The sequence below is a fragment of the Corylus avellana genome, chromosome 1 (genome assembly GCF_965113065.1).
Source record: "Corylus avellana chromosome 1, dhCorAvel1.hap1.2, whole genome shotgun sequence".
Taxonomy (NCBI): domain Eukaryota; kingdom Viridiplantae; phylum Streptophyta; class Magnoliopsida; order Fagales; family Betulaceae; genus Corylus; species Corylus avellana.
The window spans coordinates 39,653,286-39,663,291 of NC_142490.1; positions in this window are offsets into that span (position 1 = coordinate 39,653,286).

Sequence of the window (10,006 nt, forward strand, 5' to 3'; positions counted from 1 at the left end):
GCTATGTTCTTTTTATAAATGATTTCTCAAGATATACATGATTGTTCACTCTTAAACACAAATCTGATGCGTTTGATGCTTTTGTCAAATTTAAATGTCTTGTTGAAAACTATTTCACTCTCAAAATCAAACAACTCCAAACCGATGGTGGTGGAGAGTACATCTCAAACAAATTCCAAAGCTTCCTATCTACCAATGGAATCCTTCATAGGTTAACCTATCCACACACCTCCCAACAGAATGGCATTGCCGAAAGAAAGTAGAGACATGTCATAGAAATTGGCCTAAGCCTCTTAGCTCAATCACATCTTTCCCCTAAATATTGGGTAGAAGCTGTTAGTACCTCAGTTTATCTCGTAAACAGATTACCTACATCCATTCTCAATAACTTTAGTCCCTTTCACAAACTTTTCAAAAAAAATCTGACTATATCTTCTTGAAAACCTTTGGTTGTGCCTGTTATCCTCTCTTAAAGTCTTACACCAAACACAAGTTAGAGTTTCGAAGCAAACAATGTGTCTTTCTAGGTTACAACTCAAACCAAAAAGGGTATAAGTGTCTTGATCCCACTTCCAACCGAATCTATGTTTTCAGACATGTGGTATTTGATGAAGTGCTATTTTCTGCTTAGGGTAGAGTAGCCACTACTACTCTTCCAGGGGGTGATTCTCTTCGATCAGGTATGGTTCTTGATCCATCTCACTTTCTTTCTATTCATGCTTCACCACCTAGACTAGAAAGTGTTGAAAATATTTCATCTTAGTTATCTACCAATGACCAAACTGCTCATACTACTGTCATTCCATCCATAGCCTTACCCACCAATATACCATCTCCATCAGCACCTCCCAATGACAGTAGCACACCTCAAAATTCATCCCCTCAGAATTCATCCCCAAACCTTTAGTCACCTGCCCTACCTTCTGAATTTGTTTCTCAGAATGATGAACCCCCTTTACCTTCATCATCTCAGCCTAACCCTATTGTCCCCTCTTCTGATGCTTCTTTGCTTCAAATTATATCTCCCACATCTGAACATTTATCTCCACACATGGTTATCAGATCAATGACAGGAATTTCTAAACCTAAACCCTTTCTAGATTACAAACTATACCACTCTCTTAAATCCACCAAACACCCTCTCAAGGCTATGACTAGCTCTATTCTCCCTCCAATCCCAACTACCTTTGCTAAGGCTGCTCCCATTCCTCATTGGTTCGCTGCCATGGAAAGTGAAATCCAAGCTCTTCTTGATAATGGCACTTGGACTCTATGCCCTAGACCATCAAACAACAACATCATCAAGAATAAATGGGTGGACAAGGTGAGATAGCACGCAGATGGCTCAATAGAGAGGTACAAAGCTAGACTTGTAGCTAAAGGCTTTCAACAAAGAGATGGAATAGACTATAAGGAGACCTTCAGTCCAGTCATTAAACCAGCCACCATATGCATACTTCTCTGTCTAGCAATGCATTACAACTGGCCACTCAAACAACTGGATGTATCAAATGCATTCATACATGGTCATTTATATGAGGAAGTATATATGGAACAACCTACTAGTTTTGTGGACAGTAAGCTCCCTCGTCATGTATGCAAGCTAAAAAAGGCTCTTTATGGTCAAAAACAAGAGCATAGGGCTTGGTTTCATAGACTTTCACAGGCTTTCCTTCACCTGGGATTCATTGGCTCTTTAGTAGACACATCCCTCTTCATACTTCATTGAGATTCAGTCCATCTATTTATAATAATATATGTTGATGACATTATAATCACTGATACTGACTCCACTGTCATTGCATCAGTTATTTGTAGTTTGCAGCAAGAATTCAAACTCAAGGATATAGGCTGCCTGTCCTACTTCCTTGGCATCCATGTTTTCAGAGACAAGGCTGGACTACATCTCAATCAAAGCAAATATATAGTTGATCTCCTTACACGGGTCAACATGATTGGAGTTAAGCTCTTTGCAGCTCCATGCACCTTAGGCCAGAAGCTCACAAAGATGGATGGTGATGCTCTACTAGATCCTACTGCATGTAGACACATTGTTGGAGCCTTACAGTACTGCACTCTTACTAGGCTAGACATTGCCTAAATATGTGTAATTTAAATTTCTTTCCACGTACGAAATTTGTAATACCTTTTCAATTTCAGATCCCGTTAAAAGAAAAAAAAAAAAAAAAAAAAAGTAGCACAACCTTAATTTAGTAAGTCAAATGATATAACAATAAATAAATGTTACTAATAAAGGTAAAGGCTTATGGTTCGGATTTGTTCCCATTAATCAGGAGTTGCATTGATCGTCCCACGATCATCATCCCAACCAAACCCAATACCAATGTTGTCATTTTTAAGGGACGAGTAATCGGCATGCACCTCTCTTAGGCGACAAATTTTCTCACCGACTTGGTAATCCGTATTCTGAGTGCCATCATTAAGTTGGTTGTTTAGCCTTTGAACAATGCGAGGAATTAATTTTTGACCATATAGTGGTCGTATACCTTCTTCAAGGAATTCTCTCAGAACGTCAATCAGTTGATCCTCGTGTTCTTCCCATTTCATAACACTGTTGACCCGGACAACGAGTGGGGGGGATAAAAACAGCATGCTTGCAGGGGGACTTGCATGCGTAGAGTGAAAAAAAAAAATAATGAATTCTATGATTTGGGAGGATAACGTGTGACAAATTGATTATTACCATAGATGCAAAAAATATATGAACCATATACATCCCATCAATAAGATTTTATATATAAATGTAGTTGAGAGTTAATGTAGACAAAGAGATTAGACAACAAAACATAAAAAGGAGAACACATCAAAGCGCGCCCTGTTCGTTCCACCCGCAACAATTAACAAAATTTAAACACAAAAAATGTAATTAAAGGATGAGTTTGATTTAACTAGAATGATCAACGAACCTTTTTGGGTTTGGATTCACGTGGTCTTAAGGAATATCAACTGTATTGAGAAGTAAACGATAACCATATTAGTCACAACACAAATAATCACTTTATGTTTCCATGCACCGAAATTTTACAAAAGGAGAGTAGGACTGCAAGCTTTCAAGGATATTATTCAGCATAAAATTTATGGTTCTTATAGCAGTTTTTTGCTGATCTATATACCAAGTGGTTTCATGAATTGTTGTATTTGGTTTAATGATTCTAGCTTCATTTTCTAAGGCTTCCCACTATCTTTTTAATCAATAAAAGAAACCCTATTCTTTTACTGTGAAAATAAATTTATAGGTTTAATGATAAATTTAATAAAATAAAATAAATAAATGGGTAAATATATTATAAATCCCTAAGTCAACCTGCCAAACTTAAAAAATTCCTAGGTTTTTTTTTTCTCGAATTTTTACCCTCTTGATTAATTGGAATGCCAATAAAATTTCTACCATTATATTTTTGTAACGCCCGTTAGTCCCAATCAAAAAACACCGTTTTGCCATATCAGCATAATAATTTTTTATTAATTTAATTTAAAAATAAAATTTAAAGTAAAAAGAAAAAAAAGTTGAAGGGGTGGCCAGCGGTGGGGATGCCACCCTTGGCCACCCCCCAACCCCATTCCCAAGCATTGCTGGGTCAAGAATCCTTCCACTACAAGAATTTAGGTCTTTAGGGGCGACTTGGAGTCGACCCTAAAAGTCCTAAAGTGGACGCTGTTGACAACAACATCGACTTTTCGACCCTAAAGGTGTCGACGCTAATAGCCCGACCCTTAATGATCAAATGCATGATTATCAATGTCCACTTAAAGTCGACCCTAAAGATCACTTTTAGCGTCCACTTTATCGAACCTAAAAGTCGAAATGTTTTGACCCTAAAGATGATATAAACGAAAGCCATAGTCGACCCTAATAGTCAACCATTAGCATCCACTAAAAGTGGACGCTGATAGTTAATCATTAGCGTCCACAAAGTGGACCCTAATGGTCCTAAAAAAATTAAAAAAAAAAAATTAACTATCAACGTCTAAACCAAAGTGGACGCTGATAGTTAACCATTAGTGTCCACAAAGTGGACCCTAATGGTCCTAAAAAAAAAAAAAGATAATCTGCGATCGATCGCACAATCGTGTGCGATCGATCGCAGTACCAGTAGGTTTTCGACATTTTGCGATTGATCGCACTTGGAGTGCGATCGATCACAGAACCAGGGAACAAATTCATATACTCGTGGAACTTAGATTTCTCTTGGCTGCCTTAGAATCCATTTTGGGCTCTATTTTATAATCATTATATGCTGGTTTAAGAGATCCATTAAACTGAAAAATGATGTGCATGTTTGGCGGTAATTTTATCTTTTCCTTACCTGTACTTCTTTGAAAGCTATTTAAAATTTTCCACCACATAACTAAAATTATGAGTTACATTACTTAAGACTTCTCCCTCAGACCACATAAAGACAGTCCATATTGTTAACATATAAATAAATCAAATAGTTTCTGTTCAACCATATAGAATGGAGGAAAAAAAGTCCCTTTAAATGGCTAAACAAGACTAATAATTTAGTCCCAATCCACTATCTTGATGTTGACATGGAACTAAACCTGACATGATCAAATTCAATCCTAAAGGATGTGGCTGATTTAAAACCTTCCACTATGCAAAAACATACTCTGGACCCAATAAAACCTATACGATGCAGAAAGATAAATACATTCATAAAACTGAAAGAATTCTCACTTGCTGTTGTTCAGAAGCATCTAAAAGAAAATGAACTGAGCCAAAGCCACTTGCTAAGGTTTTCTCATAGAGTGTCTTGTTCACCAATAACTGTAACAAACGATGGCTTCAGGACATCATTTATATGCCTTAAAATAAAATGGGACCATAAAAGATATGATTAGATCATAATCGGCTCCAAGACCGCACAGGATAAATTGAATTGACTCACTTGATACCTATCCCATGTCTGCTTGTAACAATTATTTGATAAACCTTGCTTGGTAACAATTATGTATTCATAAACAAAACTTTTCCTGTGCAAAACAAGAAATTGGTCTAATACCTTGCTTGCTCATCGCCATAACTGGTTCATAGGCCAAAGAGGTCTTATCCTGTGCAAAACAAGAGATAAGATTATAAGCAAATGTCAGACATTATAAAAGTAGAATACATGAAGGAAAAACACTTTCTATTTTGAAAAAAGCACATGATTTGAAGCAATAAGTGTTTTCACCCCATTAAGACAGATGGTTACCCAGGCTTCCAGTCCATTACCCTCAAATTTTAGTTTATCAAAGCTAGGCAGAAAATTTTATATATCTATGTGGGGGATATATGTCTCAACACAGAGTGGAATGGTCCAAGTGTGTTGGTGTAAATGTACAGATATACATGCTTAGCTAATACATAAATCTGTACTAGGGATATACAATGTTTGATATTTAATATTGATTTGGTGCATGTTAGACCAGCCATAGTCTGGGATCAAGCTAGGACAAATATATCTAATAAAATCTAATGAAAGATTGGTAAAAGTAAAACAACCATAAATGCATTAGTTTTTATTACCCATTTTTTCAATACAAAAGAGTGATTTTTAACCAAAGATACTATAGAAAAATACATAAAGGGCCTTCTTATTCATATACTCAGAAGAAGTAGTATGTGCAGGGTATCTATTTGACTCTTGGGATAACCTGGGCACGCACAGGATTCTTCATGACAACCAAGAACTCCTCCTTCTCCGTTAGATCAACATCGTCCACTGCCATCCACTCAAAATGCCAGATCAGATTGGCAACAAAGTACTCTAGAATAACAAATAATAGGAAAACTTCTGGGAATTTCACTTTCAGAAAATACCGACAACAAAAAATATTCATAGTTTTAGCTAAAAAAATTCTGGCATTCTGAATTATTACCATTTCAATAACATGCAAAGTCCATTCATCCAAAACATAATTGGCGTTTTGTCCATGTGTTGTTAGAATATAAAAGAACTAGGAAATCAAATCATTTCATTGTTGTGTTAAATTGAAGGATCAAATTGCTGACAGTAACAACAGGTTTCTCTTTTAAGCTCTCCCATCCCACTCTTCATAGAACTCCTTTAGAAACTCCTCCATGAACTTGTGCCTTTTCTCAGCCCTCTTTTGCCCAGCCTGAATTTATATAGTGAATATAAATGTATATAAGTCTAATAATGCACATGCATCTGTTGTGTTGTAAGTTCATATTAAGCACACAAATGATAAGAAAACCTGGGCAGGCAAGTTTGCTTTTACCTTGGTTTTCATCAAATCCTTCAGCTTCAGAAGCTTCTAATGAAAATGATTCACAGTAGTCTGCTCATCTTTCTTCATGTACTGTTCCTTGGATAAATCTGATCGAGGCTGAATCTTAGGATCGTGCAGCACCCTGCTCCTACTTCCACCAAAAGTAAAGCAACGAGCAATACCTGAAATTGAGAGACAGCTTAAGATTTGTGCATAGCTTGTCAATAAAGAATTTCTTCCAGTGTGTAATGCAGTATCAAATAATGGCATCGCGACAAGTTGAATTAAATCAGCAAAAGAAACAAGTACATTAAATAAACAAAGAGAAAATCTTTATGCACACATGTATCTTAATGTGCAGCTCACTTTTCAAGTAGCTAACCCAGGATAATATGGATGCATTTTATACAAAAGGGCACATTACCAATTGCACCAATTGCATCAAGATGATCAGCATCTTGCACATTCCAAATTCTGGAAAAAGTTCCCCATTTGCAAGCCCGAAAACCTCCTCTTTAAAACCTGAAAAGTTAAAGGTACATCTGCCCTAATTACTTTTGCAGGAAAAATATGAACTATAGTGAAGAGTTAAAAGAAGCAAATTTCTCAGAAGTTTAATGCCCATACAAGCATATAATGTGTTTCAACAAATAACAAAATTAAGGTAATAGCCGAAAGAAAGGTGCTTCAAACTAAAAAACATAAGAAACTATACAAGATATGTTGATTATGAATGAAATACAGGAGAGACAAAACAACTATGTCAACTGGTATTTTCTCATCTTGTCCTCATTACCAACAGGCTCTGCATCAAACTTCTCATGAATGCCTCCATTTTTAGTTCTTCCAATGTGTATGTACCATGATGAATGTATGGTATGAGCATAGGAAGGGATGTAAAAGAAACACAAAACATCACTAAGATTGAAGTTCTACGAACTCATTTTTATAACCAGTAAGAAATTCAAAGAACATTTAAACCAATATATGAACTAATATAATGCCAATGAATGGAAAACCAAACTAATACTTTCAAGTTAAGGTAATTTTTATAACAATACATATAATAATCTTTGGTACTGTACTAAAACTTATAAAGTTAAGGTAATTTAACGTATGTCAATGCAGGTGACCTATAGAAAATTAAGAGCAAGTAGAATGAGGGAAAAAATTCTCACCATTTATTGTAGAGGGTTGACTCCCATGAGATGCATAAACCTGTAATGAACGATGGATTAAAATTTTCAATTTGATTCTCAGTGGAACCTGACAGCCTAAAAGAATTCATTGATTATTGTTCATCATTCTAGAGTGAACTCAATAGGTTCATCATGCATAAACCTGCATTACTCCACCCAAACCCCCTTCCTGCAACTCAAGCCCTTTATCCAAGGCAATACCAAAGCATGAAGGGGAAAATCAAAGGCATCATTTGGTTTTAAAAGGAAAATATATAATGATTCAATTTAGAGCTCAACACAACCCCAATTTGTCAATCTTCAAAAATCAAGTTTTCAAGTGCCTTGACTGCTTTGCAACTGAAATATCTTAATGGGTTTAATGTTTATTAACCCAGAAACTCAAACAAACCCCAAAACTGAATCAAGAATTTTGCTGAATTTAAAATCCCTAATTCTCCTAAAAATCATAATACATAAAAAATCTGACTATTACAATCCCAAATCGACAACTTAAAGAGACAGTAGAGACAAAGAAAAATCGAGACAGAGACAGAGAGAGACTCACTAGTGCAGGAACAGTAATGGTGGAATAATCGCCGGCCGGAGAGAGAGAGCACTATCTGGGTGCCGTAGAGAGAGGATACGTTGATCGATTGGGGAGATGGCCGGCCAGTTTCGACTGGAGAAGATGGCCGGTGGGTTGGCCAACCGTGCGGGTCACTGGGTACCGGAGTGAGAGAGAGGTGAGCATCAGGAGAGAGATCGAGTGAGAGGGGGGTGTTTTTGAGGGAGAGAGATCGAGAGTGAGAGTGAGATCGATAGTGAGAGTGATGAGGGAGGTGAGCAAGGGAAACAAAAATTTTGTGCGAAATATCTAGCCCGAAATATAATTGATGGATCCCGGCAAAAATTTTCCCTAAAACGGGGTCGTTCTACCACTTTCCTCAATTAATTCCTTATATATATATATATATATATATATATATATATATATATATATATTAGTAATTAAATAGTATATGTTATATGAATAATTTAATATTTATGTGTATGTATTAGTTGACATACTAACTAGTTAGTTCATAAATTAACATATTATTTAGTTAATTAATATATATTAAGTAAATATAATTAAGTAAATGTTACTCAATACTTCTATGTATATTACTTATTTTATTATACATGTGTGTGTTATATATTAGTATTGACATACTAACTAGTAACTAGTTAGTTAATAAACTAACATATTAACTAAGTTAACATATATTAAATTACTAACTTACTATAATTAACTATAGGTTATTTTGACAAACAAAAAAATTATGTTACTTAATATTTGTATGAGTATTATATATATATATATATATATATACATACTTGTTAGTTACTATATACTAACTTAGTATTACTATATATTAAGTTAAGTGGTAGATCACATGATCTAAAGATTATGTGAATTATTATATCATATGATCATATATATCACAAATTAAGTGATTAATATTATAATCAACAATGTGTTTGTTTAGAAATATATGCTCTTGTTATGTTTAGAGTATTATGGTGTAGATATCATTATAAGTTAAATGTTACATCATATGGTCTACCATTATAATCTATATGATTATATAAAATGATCAATTGATGATTAAATCATATGATTATATAATAACAAAATATACATGTATAATATGACATAAGTCAGAAGTATACAAACTCATACAAATACAACAATTAAGTACCCAAATACTTAATAACTAGTTATTTTAATAAACTAACATATTAACTAAGTTAATAAATTAAATTACTAACCTAGTATAATTTACTATAGGCCAGTTATTTTGACAAAAACAAATTATATGTTACTTAATATATATATACTTGTTTGTTAATATATACTAACTTAGTATTACTAAGTAAGTTCCATTTTTTTAAAAAACAACAAGTATTACTAAGTAAGTTAACTATTTTCAAAAAACAATGATATGATGATATGTATTATCATTCTAATTACATTAGATCATACTTAATTAGTTAATTAAGTATGATCTAGTGTAATTAGAATGATAATACATATGAACATGATCTAATAATTTTTTTTTTTTTTTAAAGAAAACTTTGTCCTATTCTTCATGAATTAAGTTTCATAATATTTGTTTTCTTCAAAAAAAAAAAAAAAGAGTTTCATAATATTTAAGTATAATGTATTATCACTATAATTTATATAATTATATGACATGATCAACTGATTATTAAATCATATGATTATATAATAAAAAATTATACATATATAATATGATATAAATATACAAATACATACTAATACAATAATTAAGTATCTAGAGACTTAGTTTCAATGTATGTTATAAGTCAATGTATGTTTTACATTACTTTTCAAAAAAAAAAAGTCCATCTATGTTATAAATTTTAATTACACGTATATAATAACAAAAAATTTTATTCTATTTTTTAACCATTTTTTGAACCTTGAGGTTCTTAATATTCATTTTGGTCATTTTTTTTTAAACCATTTTGTAAACAATTTTTTAAACTATTTCTTAGTTTACTTTGCTTTTTATTTATTT